Source organism: Oncorhynchus masou, chromosome 29, assembly GCF_036934945.1.
Source record: "Oncorhynchus masou masou isolate Uvic2021 chromosome 29, UVic_Omas_1.1, whole genome shotgun sequence".
In the NCBI taxonomy this organism is placed as follows: Eukaryota; Metazoa; Chordata; class Actinopteri; order Salmoniformes; family Salmonidae; genus Oncorhynchus; species Oncorhynchus masou.
This window is the reverse complement of record NC_088240.1, coordinates 13,775,559-13,790,514: the sequence shown is the minus strand read 5'-3', so window position 1 is coordinate 13,790,514 and position 14,956 is coordinate 13,775,559. Positions and strand designations below refer to the sequence as shown.

Sequence of the window (14,956 nt, the reverse complement as noted above, 5' to 3'; positions counted from 1 at the left end):
CATCCACTCTCAGCAGCAGTCACCTCATCGGCAATGAACAACGAGGTCACGCCCCTTTTGGAACACTGGCGTGACATGTGACGTCGTGACACGGTCGGAGGGACAGCAGACAGACAGTGAGAAGGTGATAAGAGCTGGTGGTAAAGCCACAGAGGTCCTCTTTCACAACAAGCCTCTATTACTACTGCCTCCTTACTGTCCTCTACATGTGTTTGTTTACATTATACACTGTCAACATATGACTGCTACTTTAGACTCTGTCTCTCGCAAAAGAGTTGCTTTATTTCTGTTTCTACAGTTTGTTGGAGATGCGGTCAAGTAGATTCAAAAGAGGGTAGTGTTACCACACTTGCCCCCATTCCGTCTCCTTCCCTTCTCCCTCTTCCACCCTCCCTCCCTCTTTCTCTCTCTCTCTCTCTGTCGCACACTCCCACACACACCAGGATTTAGGAGTTATCAGAGCTGAGTCCGTATTTCTATAAATAAGCCTCAGGAAGTAGGGTGTGTGTTTTTCTATATGAGTACTGTGAATCTATCTGACGACTGAGAGTTGGCTCTGAAAGCCAGTTGCTCTGTGCTCAGAATAAGTCACGCTCTTTTGTCTGGGAGCCAAACAAACAGCCTGCCAACAGAAAATAACAAGCTTGATGCAAGTCAGTAGCAAACTAACAGAATAGAGAAGAAAACTAAGCAGGGGGGAACAAGTACATTTCACCATGTTACAAAACAACATGAGTTCAATAGGAGTTCAACATGCTGCTAAATGAAATGACCTGGGCTCAGATTATAGACAAAATATGTGATCCCCTTGGAGCGAAACATAATAATGAAATGACCTGGGGTCAGACTATAGAAAATATCAATGGACCCCTTGGAGCAAAACATAATAAGAAGCCCATCAACAAAATTACACCTATGGGCCAACCACAATGTCTTGATTTCACAGAGCGTAGCAGAACACAGAAAACATACTCAATTCAACTAAACTGACCACTTAGCTGGGTTTGGAATAGGTGTCACACAGAGAAAAGCTAGAGAAGTTGATTTTCAGATGTAGGATCTTAATTTGATCAGTATTTTGTTGCTGGGAAATTTCCAATGATTTAATTAATTCACTGTAAACCCAAACTAACACAATATTATTGCACTTTTCATGTAGCTTACTTTTGGCCAGCTAATAGCCTAACTACTGATCAAGCAGCATTATGGACCAAACCCTCAAATCATATTGCTGCAGGATTATTTTTCTCTGACAAAATAGGTCACATTAATCCTACATCTGTACCTGGCCTTGGGTGGGCTGTTCCCATTTTATTATCACAGTGGACTGTACCTGGCCTTGGGTGGGCTGTTCCCATTTTATTAACACAGTGGACTGTACCTGGCCTTGGGTGGGCTGTTCCCATTTTATTATCACAGTGGACCCATTTTATTATCACAGTGGACTGTACCTGGGTGGGGTTCCCATTTTATTATCAATGACTTACCATTTTATTAAAAAATGTTTCCCAAAAAACATGTATAAAAAATGTTTAAAAAACATGTATTGGTTGCATACCCAGATTTGCAGAAATTGTTGCAGGTGCAGCTAAATGCTTGTGTTTCTAGCTCCAACATTGCAATAATAGCAAGCAGTACAAAATCAAATCAAATCAAATGTTATTTGTCACATACACATGGCTAGCAGATGTAGGCCGTCTCGTTGTTGTTGGTAATCAAGCCTACCACTGTTGTGTCGTCCGCAAACTTGATGATTGAGTTGGAGGCGTGCGTTGCCGCGCAGTCGTGGGTGAACAGGGAGTACAGGAGAGGGCTCAGAACGCACCCTTGTGGGGCCCCAGTGTTGAGGATCAGCGGGGTGGAGATGTTGTTGCCTACCCTCACCACCTGGGGGCGGCCCGTCAGGAAGTCCAGTACCCAGTTGCACAGGGCGGGGTCGAGACCCAGGGTCTCGAGCTTGATGATGAGCTTGGAGGGTACTATGGTGTTAAATGCCGAGCTGTAGTCGCTGAACAGCATTCTCACATAGGTATTCCTCTTGTCCAGATGGGTTAGGGCAGTGTGCAGTGTGGTTGAGATTGCGTCGTCTGTGGACCTATTTGGGCGGTAAGCAAATTGGAGTGGGTCTAGGGTGTCAGGTAGGGTGGAGGTGACATGGTCCTTGACTAGTCTCTCAAAGCACTTCATGATGACGGAAGTGAGTGCTACGGGGCGGTAGTCATTTAGCTCAGTTACCTTAGCTTTCTTGGGAACAGGAACAATGGTGGCCCTCTTGAAGCATGTGGGAACAGCAGACTGGTATAGGGATTGATTGAATATGTCCGTAAACACACCAGCCAGCTGGTCTGCGCATGCTCTGAGGGCGCGGCTGGGGATGCCGTCTGGGCCTGCAGCCTTGCGAGTGTTAACACGTTTAAATGTTTTACTCACCTCGGCTGCAGTGAAGGACCACATGTTTCCGTTGCAGGCCGTGTCAGTGGCACTGTGTTGTCCTCAAAGCGGGCAAAAAAAGTTATTTAGTCTGCCTGGGAGCAAGACATCCTGGTCCGTGACTGAGCTGGGTTTCTTCTTATAGTCCGTGATTGACTGTAGACCCTGCCACATACCTCTTGTGTCTGAGCCGTTGAATTGAGATTCTACTTTGTCTCTATACTGACGCTTAGCTTGTTTGATAGCCTTACGGAGGGAATAGCTGCACTATTTGTATTCGGTCATATTACCAGTCACCTTGCCCTGATTAAAAGCAGTGGTTCGCGCTTTCAGTTTCACGCGAATGCTGCCATCAATCCACGGTTTCTGGTTAGGGAATGTTTTAGTCGTTGCTATGGGAATGACATCTTCAACGCACGTTCTAATGAACTCGCACACCGAATCAGCGTATTCGTCAATGTTGTTGCCTGACGCAATACGAAACATGTCCCAGTCCACGTGATGGAAGCAGTACACATATAATCCAAAAGTAATAGTAAATACAGTACCTGTCAAAAGTTTGGACACACCTACTCATTCCAGGGTTTTTCTTTATTTTGACCTTTGTCTACATTGTAGACTAACAGTGAAGACGTCAAAACTATGAAATAACACATATGGAATAATGTAGTATATCATGTAGTAAATCAAAATATATTTTATATTTGAGATTCTTCAAAGTAGACACCCTTTGTCTTGATGACAGCTTTGCACAATCTTAGCATTCTCTCAACCAGCTTCATGAGGTGGTCACCTGGAATGCATTTCAATTAACAGGTGTGCCCTGTTAAAAGTTAATATGTGGAATTTATTTCCTTCTTAATGTGTTTGAGCCAATCAGATGTGTTGTGACAAGGTAAGGATGGTATACAGAAGATTTGGTAAAATTATTTGGTAAAAGACCATGTCCATATTATGGCAAGAACAGCTCAAATAAGCAAAGAGAAATAACAGTCCATCATTACTTTAAGACATGAAGGTCCGTCAATCCAGAAAATGTTAAGTACTTTGAAAGTTCGCAAAAACCATCAAGCGCTATGATGAAACTGGCTCTCATGTGGACCACCACAGGAAGACCCAGAGTTTGGGCTCCTGAGTGGCGCAGCGGTCTAATGCACCTCATCTCAGTGCTAGAGGCGTCATTACAGACCCTGGTTCGATCTTGGGCTGTGTCACATCCGGCTGTGATCGGATGTCCCATAGAGCAGCGCACAATTGGCCCTCGTCGTCCGGGTTAGGGTTTGGTCGGGGTTTGCCGTCAATGTAAATAATAATTTGTTCTTATCTGGTTTGCCTAGTTAAATAAAGGTTAAATAAATAAAAATATTTAAAATAGTTGCCTCTGCTGCAGAGGATAAGTTCATTAGAGTTACCAGTCTCAGAAATTGCAGCTCAAATAAATGCTTCACGGAGTTCAGAACAGAAACATCTCAACGCAGGAGACTGCATGAATCAGGCCTTAACTTCTTCGATATAGGGGGTGCTCTTTTAATTTTTGGATAAAAAAATGTTCCCCTTTTTAAACAAGATATTTTGTCACGAAAAGATGCTCGACTATGCATATAATTGACATATAATTGACAGCTTTGGAAAGAAAACACTCTGACGTTTCCAAAACTGATATTGTCTGTGAGTGCCCCAGAACTAATGCTACAGGCAAAATCAAGATCAAATTTCATACAGGAAATGCCCCAGATTTTGAATGCGCTGTGTTCCAATGTCTCCTTATATGGCTGTGAATGCGCCAGGAATGAGCCTACACTTTCTGTCGTTTCCCCAAGGTGTCTGCAGCATTGTGACGTATTTGTAGGCATATCATTGTAAGATTGACCATAAGAGACTACATTTACCAGGTGTCCGCTTGGTGTCCTCCGTCGAAATTATTGAGCAATCTCCAGCTGCGGCCACTTTTCCATTAGGTTCAGAGGAGAAAGGCAACTGCCACGAATGATTTATCATCGAATAGATATGTGAAAAACACCTTGAGGATTGATTCTAAACAACGTTTGCTATGTTTCTGTCAATATTATGGAGGTAATTTGGAAAAAAGTTTGGCGTTGTAATGACTGAATTTTCAGGGGGTTTTCTTAGCGAAACGTGATGAACAAAACGGAGCGATTTCTCCTACACAAATAATCTTTTTGGAAAAACTGAACATTTGCTATCTAACTGAGAGTCTCCTCATTGAAAACATCCGAAGTTCTTCAAAGGTAAATTATTTTATTTGAATGCTTTTCTTGTTTTTGTGAAAATGTTGCCTGCTGAATGCTAGGCTTAATGCTATGCTAGCTATCAATACTCTTACACAAATGCTTGTGTAGCTATGGTTGAAAAGCATATTTTGAAAATCTGAGATGACAGTGTTGTTAACAAAAGGTTAAGCTTGTGAGCCAATATATTTATTTCTTTTCATTTGCAATTTTCATGAATAGTTAACGTTGCGTTATGCTAATGAGCTTGAGGCTATGATTACGCTCCCGGATACGGGATTGCTCGACGCTAGAGGTTAACGGTCAAATCGCTGCAAAGAAACCAATACTAAAGGACACTAATAAGAAGAAGAGACTTGCTTGGTCCAAAAACATGAGCAATGGACATTAGTCTGGTGGAGTCCAAATTGGAGATTTTTTTTTCCAACCGATGTGTGTTTGTGAGAAGCAGAGTAGGTGAGAGGATGATCTCCGCATGTGTGGTTCCCACCGTGAAGTATTGAGGAGGAGGAGTGATGGTGTGGGGGTGCTTTGCTGGTGAAACTGTTGGTAATTTAATTAGAACTTAAAGCACACTTTACCAGCAGGCTACCACAGCATTCTACAGCGATACGCCATCCCATCTGGTTTGCGCTTAGTGGGACTGTCATTTGTTTTTAAACAGGACAATGACCCAACACACCTCCAGGTTGTGTAAGGGCTACTTGTCCAAGAAGGAGAGTGATAGAGTGCAGCATCAAAATGACGTCAACCCAATTGAAGATGGTTTTGGATGAGGTTGGACTGCAGAGTGAAGGAAAAGCAGCCAACAAGTACTCAGCATATGTGGGAACTCCTTCAAGACTGTTGGAAAAGCCTTCCAGGTGAAGCTGGTTGAGAGAATGTCAAGAGTGTGCAAAGCTGTCATCAAGGCAAAGGGTGGCTACTTTGAAGAATGTAAAAAAGAAAATATATTTGGATTTTTTTGACACCTTTTTGGTTACTACATGATTCCATATGTGTTATTTCATAGTTCATAGTTCATGTCTTCACAATATAGAAAATATTGTAGTAGGTGAGTCTAAACTTTTGACTGGTACTGTATATGGGTGATTATGTAACTTCGGGCACTTTGGCCATGCAAACATTCAGAAATTAAAACGTATTCAAACACCATTTTACCAGTATTGTACTTGTCTTTGATTTGTTGAGAAACTATATCCGATAATGGCTGCGATCGTACTATTCAGGAATTTATATATTTTTGTAATTTTTCCCAGACAGCCATACACAAATGTAATTTCCATCACATCATTAAACATCAATTTTAGTTGAAAATGAAATATCATACAATTGATTCATAACGGATTTCTTATACATTTGTACATAAACTTGTATTGAATATTATTTTTAATTATTTTTAAGGTTTTCCTGATATTAATAATTCAACATGACCCCTGAATGTATAAACTTGCCTTGGTGGCATCTGAAAACATTTATTTACCATGAAAAATATGATTTTTCCACCCAACCTTTTTGTGCGATTATGATAACAACCATATGATTTTCATATCTAAAATAAATAAATGTGTGTAAATTATGTGACAAAACTGCACATTTTAGAGTGGCCTTTGTTGTCCCCAGCATTGTCCCCACCAGGTCTGGAGATAGAAGCTGTTTAATTAACAGTCTGATGGTCTGGAGATAGAAGCTGTTTAATTAACAGTCTGATGGTCTGGAGATAGAAGCTGTTTAACAGTCTGATGGTCTGGAGATAGAAGCTGTTTAATTAACAGTCTGATGGTCTGGAGATAGAAGCTGTTTAACAGTCTGATGGTCTGGAGATTGAAGCTGTTTAATTAACAGTCTGATGGTCTGGAGATTGAAGCTGTTTAATTAACAGTCTGGTGGTCTGGAGATAGAAGCTGTTTAATTAACAGTCTGGTGGTCTGGAGATAGAAGCTGTTTAACTGTCTGATGGTTTGGAGATAGAAGCTGTTTAATTAACAGTCTGGTGGTCTGGAGATAGAAGCTGTTTAATTAACAGTCTGGTGGTCTGGAGATAGAAGCTGTTTAATTAACAGTCTGGTGGTCTGGAGATAGAAGCTGTTTAACAGTCTGGTGGTCTGGAGATAGAAGCTGTTTAATTAAAAGTCTGGTGGTCTGGAGATAGAAGCTGTTTAACTGTCTGATGGTCTGGAGATAGAAGCTGTTTAATTAACAGTCTGGTATTCTGGAGTTAGAAGCTGTTTAACTGTCTGATGGTTTGGAGATAGAAGCTGTTTATCAGTCTCTCGGTCCCAGATTTGATACACCTGTACTGTCTCCACCTTCTAGGTGGTAGCGGGATGAACAGACCTTGGCTCGGTACTGAGGTCTATGATGATCTTCTTGGCCTTCCTGTGACACCAGGTGCTGTATATGTTCTGGAGGGAAGGTAGTGTGCCGCCGGTGGAGAGCCCAGTGTTTGTGGGCGGACCAGGCAGTGACACAGTCCGTGTCATTTTTTAGGGTCTTAGGGGCCAAGCCAAATCTTTTCAGCCTCCTGAGGATGAACAGGCATTGTTGCATCTTCTTCACCAAGCTGTCGGTGGGGTGATGTGCACACAGAGGAACTTTCAACTTTTGACCCTCTCCATTGTAGCCCAGTCGATGTGGATGGGGGCATGCTCTCTCTCCTGTACTCAATGATCAGCTCCTTCGTTTTGTTGACTTTGCTGGAGAGGTTAGTTTCCTGGCTCCACTCCGCCAGGGCTCACATCTTCTTCATTGCTAGTAATCAGTCCTACAACTGTTGTGTTGTCAGAAAACTTGATCAATGAGTTGGCGATGTGCATGGCCTCACAGTCATGGGTGAACAGGGAGTGCAGGAGGGGGCAGAACACGCACCCCTGTGGGGCCCCCTTATTGAGGATCAGAGTGGCAGAGGTGTTGTTCCCGACCTTCACCACCTGGGGTCGTATGTGGATCTGTTTGGGCGGGTATGTGAATTGTAGTGGGTCTAGGGTGTTGGGTAAGGCTGAGGTGATATGATCCTTCATTAGTCTCTCAAAGCACTTCATGATGACAGATGTGAGTGCTACGGGGCGATGGCCTGCGCTATCTTGGGTACAGGAACAATGGTGGACATCTTTAAGCAAGTGGGGATAACATGGAGAGATTGAATATGGATAGATTGAATATGTCTGTAAAAACTCCAGCCAGCTGGTCTGCAAATGCTCTGAGGACACGGCTGTGGATGCTGTTTTGGCTGGAAGCCTTAGGAGGGTTAACACTCGTAAATGACTTACTCACGTCGAATGAGAGCACACAGTCCTTGTGAGCCTGTGTCGGCTGCTCAATGTTTTTTTCCTATAAGTGGGTGAAGAAGGTGTTTAGCTTGTCTGGGAGGCGTTGGTTTCCTCGACGTGGCTGGCTTTCGCTTTATAATGTATGGAGTCTCTGCCAGGTAGGTCTCGTGCCCGTTGAATTGTGATTCCACTTGGTCCCTGTCCCTTCTAGTTTGAACCCAGTCACCGAGTCAGTGTATATGTCAATACTATTCTCAGAGGTGACCCGGAACCTTCCCTAGTCCGCGTGATCAAAACAATCTCGAAGAATAAATTCCGATTGATCAGACCAACATTGAACAGTCCTTGCCATGGGTGCTTCCTGCAATGTAGTTTGTTCTTGTTTTATGGGTCTCTCTGATTTTTATGGCCTCTTCTCTCTCTGATTGTGTTTTTGTGTGTGTGTGTGTGTGTGTGTGTGTGTGTGTGTGTGTTTGAGGGAGTCTGTTCCTTTAGTGTGTGCTTCAGTGTGCTTGCTCCTCTATTTAAGTGTGTGACACAGTGAGCAGCACTTTCTTCAAATGTGTCAGTCTTCCGTCAGTGGCCGCAGCAAAGGTCAGCTCAGTGGAAATGTCAATGGGTCCACAGCACACCCTGGGGGACACCGGGGATTGGCCTGGCCAAGGATTCTAGGCGGACAGAATAATGTGTAGAAATGCTGGTGCTCCGCCCCTCCCCACCTCTCTCTGAATGGTGCAAGGTGAGACAATCTAGGTGGAGGAGAGAGAGAGAGAGAGAGAGAGAGAGAGAGAGAGAGAGAGATACAGCTTGGATCAGCCTAGGGGCTATAGTTATTGGGACTGACTTAATGGTGTAAGTGAGTGAGTGAGTGATGCCAGCACCCCCCCACAGAACCCACAGTGTCTCCCTCTCATCCTGCCCACAGCATTGTGTATGGGGGGGGGCGTCTGTAACTAACCGCTTGACCCCCAGGGTTGGGTGGAGTGAGCGACCCTAGCAGCCGTGGAGCGGGAGGCAGACAGCCAGCCCAGTAGGCAGGCAGGCAGGCAGGGTCTGATCCGATGAGTACTTCTGAAGGCAGCCGCCGCCACACCTCAGCTCACCCAATCAGAGAACACAGCCAGTCCAGCCCACACACACCCACGCATACATATACACACACTCTCACTGACTATGCACGCACGCACGCACACACACCCACACATACATATACACATACTCACACTGACTACGCACGCACACACACCCACACATACATATACACACACTCTCACTGACTATGCACGCACGCACGCACACACACCCACACATACATATACACATACTCACACTGACTACGCACGCACACACACCCACACATACATATACACACACTCTCACTGACTATGCACGCACACACACCCACACATACATATACACATACTCACACTGACTACGCACGCACACACACCCACACATATATATACACACACTCACACTGACTACGCACACACGCACACACACCCACACATAGATATACACATACTCACACTGACTACGCACGCACACACACCCACACATACATTTACACATTCTCACACTGACTATGCACGCACACACATACGCACGCACAGGTACATGCAAACACACAAACACGCCTGAGAGTCCCTTACCGGCCTGCCACTTCTCAGGGGGAACAGTGAAGGAGAGTGCGAGATGTAACCTGAAACAGTTAGGTGTGGGGATGGAGGGATGGAGGGAGGAGGAGAGGAGAGGTGGCTATGGCCCTCTGTCAAGTGCTTTGTGTTCCACGACAAGGAGGCATCTGGTTACGCTGGTCCTGAAATGAGACGCCCGAGAAGGGGATTCAAACAGACGTGTGAGTCTCTCTCCCTCTCTGGACGTCCTGCCTGATCACAGCCCGGTTCTGAGAACAGCAACAACAAATACAAATACAGCGACAAGCAACAACTAATATCTGAGCAATATTTAATAATATGATAAAATACAGTATTTTACAATCACTTTTGCACTCATTTCAGAACCTTGTGTTCATTTTTCAAAACTCTGAACACAAAACTCAAGACGGTCATCACTTGTAACACAAGGTGTCCAATGTTCAAAACATTGTATTGTGCATTCATATCTTAAAGAAACCTTGCGCTTGCGGAATCATTGATTCAAATAACAAATTTATCATGAAATACCATAGGAACATTCATTTAGATCACCCACACACAAGATACGGATAGTTTCACTGTGTAGTTCGTACAATCATTAAATATTATAGTACAAAATATGTGATACATGTTTCATTATGTACTGCATGTAAATACATCACTATAAAAGGACTAGTAGAGAGAATACTACAGACACAGTGGAATCATTGAACAAAATCAGAAATTTATTGATGAAATGCTATAAAATCACAACAGGTTTCTTTGAATCAAAGCAAAAATAATTAGCTACGAAAAATAAAAAAAACTACAGTAAAACATCAACCTCAGTGTTCCTCACCTGGCTTACTGTAAAACATCACTGCAGTGTTCCTCACCTGGCTTACTGTAAAACATCACTGCAGTGTTCCTCACCTGGCTTACTGTAAAACATCACTGCAGTGTTCCTCACCTGGCTTACTGTAAAACATCACTGCAGTGTTCCTCACCTGACTTACTGTAAAACATCACTGCAGTGTTCCTCACCTGACTTACTGTAAAACATCACTGCCGTATTCCTCACCTGACTTACTGTAAAACATAAACTGCAGTGTTCCTCACCTGACTTACTGTAAAACATCAACTGCAGTGTTCCTCACCTGGCTTACTGTAAAACATCACTGCAGTGTTCCTCACCTGGCTTACTGTAAAACACCACTGCAGTGTTCCTCACCTGGCTTACTGTAACACATCACTGCAGTGTTCCTCACCTGGCTTACTGTAACACATCACTGCAGTGATTGGCTTACTGTAAAACACCACTGCAGTGTTCCTCACCTGGCTTACTGTAAAACATCACTGCAGTGTTCCTCACCTGGCTTATTGTAAAACACCACTGCAGTGTTCCTCACCTGGCTTACTGTAAAACATCACTGCAGTGTTCCTCACCTGGCTTACTGTAAAACACCACTGCAGTGTTCCTCACCTGGCTTACTGTAAAACATCACTGCAGTGTTCCTCACCTGGCTTACTGTAAAACATCACTGCAGTGTTCCTCACCTGGCTTACTGTAAAACACCACTGCAGTGTTCCTCACCTGGCTTACTGTAAAACATCACTGTAGTGTTCCTCACCTGGCTTACTGTAAAACATCACTGCAGTGTTCCTCACCTGGCTTACTGTAACACATCACTGCAGTGTTCCTCACCTGGCTTACTGTAACACATCACTGCAGTGTTCCTCACATGGCTTACTGTAACACATCACTGCAGTGTTCCTCACCTGGCTTACTGTAAAAAGCAGAACAAAGCATTGATTACTGTACTTCTATATTTCCATCAACTCTGTCTTGTGGATTTGGCCACAGGTTCTCATACACATCACAATGGATGTTTTCATTAGCCAAACATCTTGGGCGAATCCAGCCCTGACACTGGTCTGCAGTGATGTCATTGCATGCGTCATCCATGGCCTGGAGAAGGGTGGCTTGTTCATGAAGGCGCCTATCATATACCTTCCACCTCCATGTGGAAAAAAATTCCTCAATCAGGTTAAGGAAAGAAGAGTATGGGGGTAAGTACAGGGTGGTAAACTGTGGATGGGCCTGAAACCATTCTTGCACCATTTGATCATGGTGGAACCTGACATTATCCCACACAATGACATAGGTCACGCCATCAGCTCTACAGACCTGATTTAGCTCATCAAGGAAGGTTACATTCGAACAGTGAATCATGTGGCTGCCTGCTACTCAATATATAGAGTATATAGAGTAGAGAGCTTTAGATGTTGTTCGACCAAACATTACAACAGGCAAGATGCGTAATCTAAGCAACTGTGACCGTGGTATGATTGTTGATGCCACACATGGTGGTTCCAGCATCTCAGAAACAGCTGCCCTCCTGGGATTTTTACAGACTACAGTCTCTAGAGTTTACAGAGAATGGTACAATAAACAAAACACATTCAGTGAGTTGCAGTTCTATGGGCAAAAACACCTTGTTTATGAGAGGGGTAGGGGGAGAATGTCCAGACTCATTCAAGCTAACAGAAAGGACACAAATGCTCAGATAACAGCTGTTTAAAACTGTGGTGGGCAGAAGGGCATCTCAGAACGTACAACACTGTGAATAATTCAGGTTGTTGTGGAGACAAAAAGGGGTCCTACCCAGTACTAGATAGGTGTACCTAATAAAGTGGCCGGTGAGTGTACAGTAATGTCAAATCTGAAAACATGGTCTGGAAAAGTGATACATGAGACCATAGAAACAGTGTCTGATAAAGAATGATGATTAAATATTACACCCATAGATAATGTAGTCCAGTTGGTTCATGTTTCACGGCAATTGGTGTCAATAGATCTCGTTATCCTGAAACTTTCATGATCTAAACATGGAATATTGTTCGTAAGTTTCCATAAAACGTTGCATTAAGAGTAATGCAACAGTTACTTATCATTTTGAGCAGTTGTATCAATTGATAGTTAGATCATTGTAGTGAAATGAATGAGATGAGATGAGTGACAGTCATCTCAGATGTAATGTGTGAATTTAATTTTGAAATGGTAATACTTTGATGTTTAGTTGTGTCATTTTGAACAGGGGATTTTAGTTCAATTAACAAATTATCTTAGCTTTATGTGTATTGTATCCAAGCAATTGGAAAAAGTGTTAAGAGTTTTGAAAAATTTGCATTTTGACCATTGGTTGTGAGTTTTGTGTCTAGAGTGTTGAAAAATGACATCAAAGTTCCGAAGTTAGTGCCAAAGTGATTGTAAAAAACTGTAATATGATCCTTTATGATTCCTCCAAAGCGAGTTATGGTTTGTAGGAGCGGAACACACTATGATTTGCAGATGCCATGGTCAAGCCATGTCAGCCCCTGCATGAGAATGGGGCATTTTAGAAGTAGGCCATGCTTTTGTGCTTTGTCTTATGAATTGCCCTTTGGGGATAATAAAGTTGTTATTGAAATAGTATACTACAGTCACGTGATCACAGGGTCCTAGAGGTATACAGCACATCAAGAAACACAGATAAACAATGTCATCCTCCATGGAGTCTTGAGCATAAAATATAGAAAAAGGACATAAAGTTATTAAGAACCATCTTAGTCCCTGCCCACGCTAATAAGTTATCAAAATCAAATATATTCTGGATTCTTATGAGTCACTTAAAGTGCAGTTGTTTTTTTAGTCACATAAAACTCCATATGGATTGACAGGATCAGAGTGGGTCCCTAAGATGCAGCTGAACAGCTTGGTAATTGGTAAACGTGATTTAGAGCTCCTCACCACTCCTCTCCGCCTATACTAGTTAACACTCTAATTATAAATAGGTGAGAGAGAGAGAGAGAGAGAGAGAGAGAGAGAGAGAGAGAGAGAGAGAGAGAGAGAGAGAAGAAGGAGAGAGAGGATGAAGAAGAAGAGAGAGGAGGAAATAAGAGAGAGAGAGAGAGAGAAAGAGAGAGGGGGGGATGAAGCAAGAGAGAGAGAGAGAGAAAGAGAGGGGAAGAATGTCTCCAAGGACACTCAGAGACAAGTAAACCCGAGACGCAGAGCACCACTCTTCTCCAGGCGTCAACAGTATGACCAGAGGAGAGACAAAAGAGTCTGGAACTGAACTGTCACCTTCTGGGAATGGAGAGAGAGAGAGAGAGCGAGAGAGAGAGAGCAAGAGAGAGAGAGAGAGAGAGCGAGAGAGGGGGGGTGTACAGACAAAGAGAGAGAAAAAGAGAGACCCTACACCTGACAAACGTTCCTATCCCTCTTTCCTTCCCTCTGTCCTTTCTCCCCCTTTCCTCTCCTCTCCTCCACCTCTTTACCTCTCTCAAGTCATCATGTTTTCACAAGCTGTTATACTCATTTCCCTGTTGTCCTTTCCCTTCTTTACTTCCTCCTGCTCCTCTTTCTTCTCCTCTTTCTTTGTCTTTTTCTTGCTGGTAGGAAATCTGCAGGGCTTGCTCATCGACGCCAGCCAAAGTTAGTTAATCCTCTCCCAAAGCACCTTAGCAACGCTGCCTGGGAATTTAGAGATGCTAAAAAAACACACACAGACGACAACAACGACAACAACTGTTCTTAACACTGGGCTCACTGTTGGCAAGAGTGGCCACATCTTGAGATGTGTGTGTTTCCGTAAGTAGTACAGAACAATCTGCAGGGGTGTGATAACCAGAGATCTCTCCGGAGTGTGTGTTACTGGCTGTGTCTCTCTGTGTGTGTGCGTGGCTGTGTCTCTGTGTGTGTGGCTGTGTCTCTCTGTGTGTGTGTGTGTGTGTGTGTGCCCGTGTGCGTGTGCGTGTGTGTGTGTGTGTGTGCGTGTGCGTGTGCGTGTGTGTGTGTGTGCGTGTGCGCGTGTGCGTGTGCGTGTGCGTGCGTGTGCGTGTGCGTGTGTGTGTGTGCCCGTGTGCCCGTGTTTGTGCGCGTGCGTGTGCGTGTGCGTGTGCGTGTGTGTGTGTGTGTGTGTGTGTGTGTGTGTGTGTGTGTGTGTGTGTGTGTGTGTGTGTGTGGACAGAGAGAGGTACTGTGCCTATCAGAGCAAAATGCTGTTAATGACTTTATGTAGTCACATGAGATGCCTATTATCATGTTCCTATACACAGTCTGTCTGGGTGAAACGACACCTGTATAGAGACATCCCACAGAGTAACACACCATGTTCCTATACACAGTCTGTCTGTATAGAGACATCCCACAGAGAAACCATGACAGTCTGTCTGGGTGACACCTGTATAGAGACATCCCACAGAGTAACACACCATGTTCCTATACACAGTCTGTCTGGGTGAAACGACACCTGTATAGAGACATCCCACAGAGTAACACACCATGTTCCTATACACAGTCTGTCTGGGTGAAACGACACCTGTATAG

At 43.8% G+C, this 14,956-nt stretch overlaps 1 protein-coding gene across 1 annotated transcript in view; it reads left to right on the top strand.

Moving 5' to 3' along the window:
- LOC135519031 (CRACD-like protein) overlaps positions 1 to 14,956 on the top strand; it is a 555,588-nt gene that overhangs the window by 217,595 nt on the left and 323,037 nt on the right. The gene's annotated exons all lie outside the window — the stretch shown is intronic.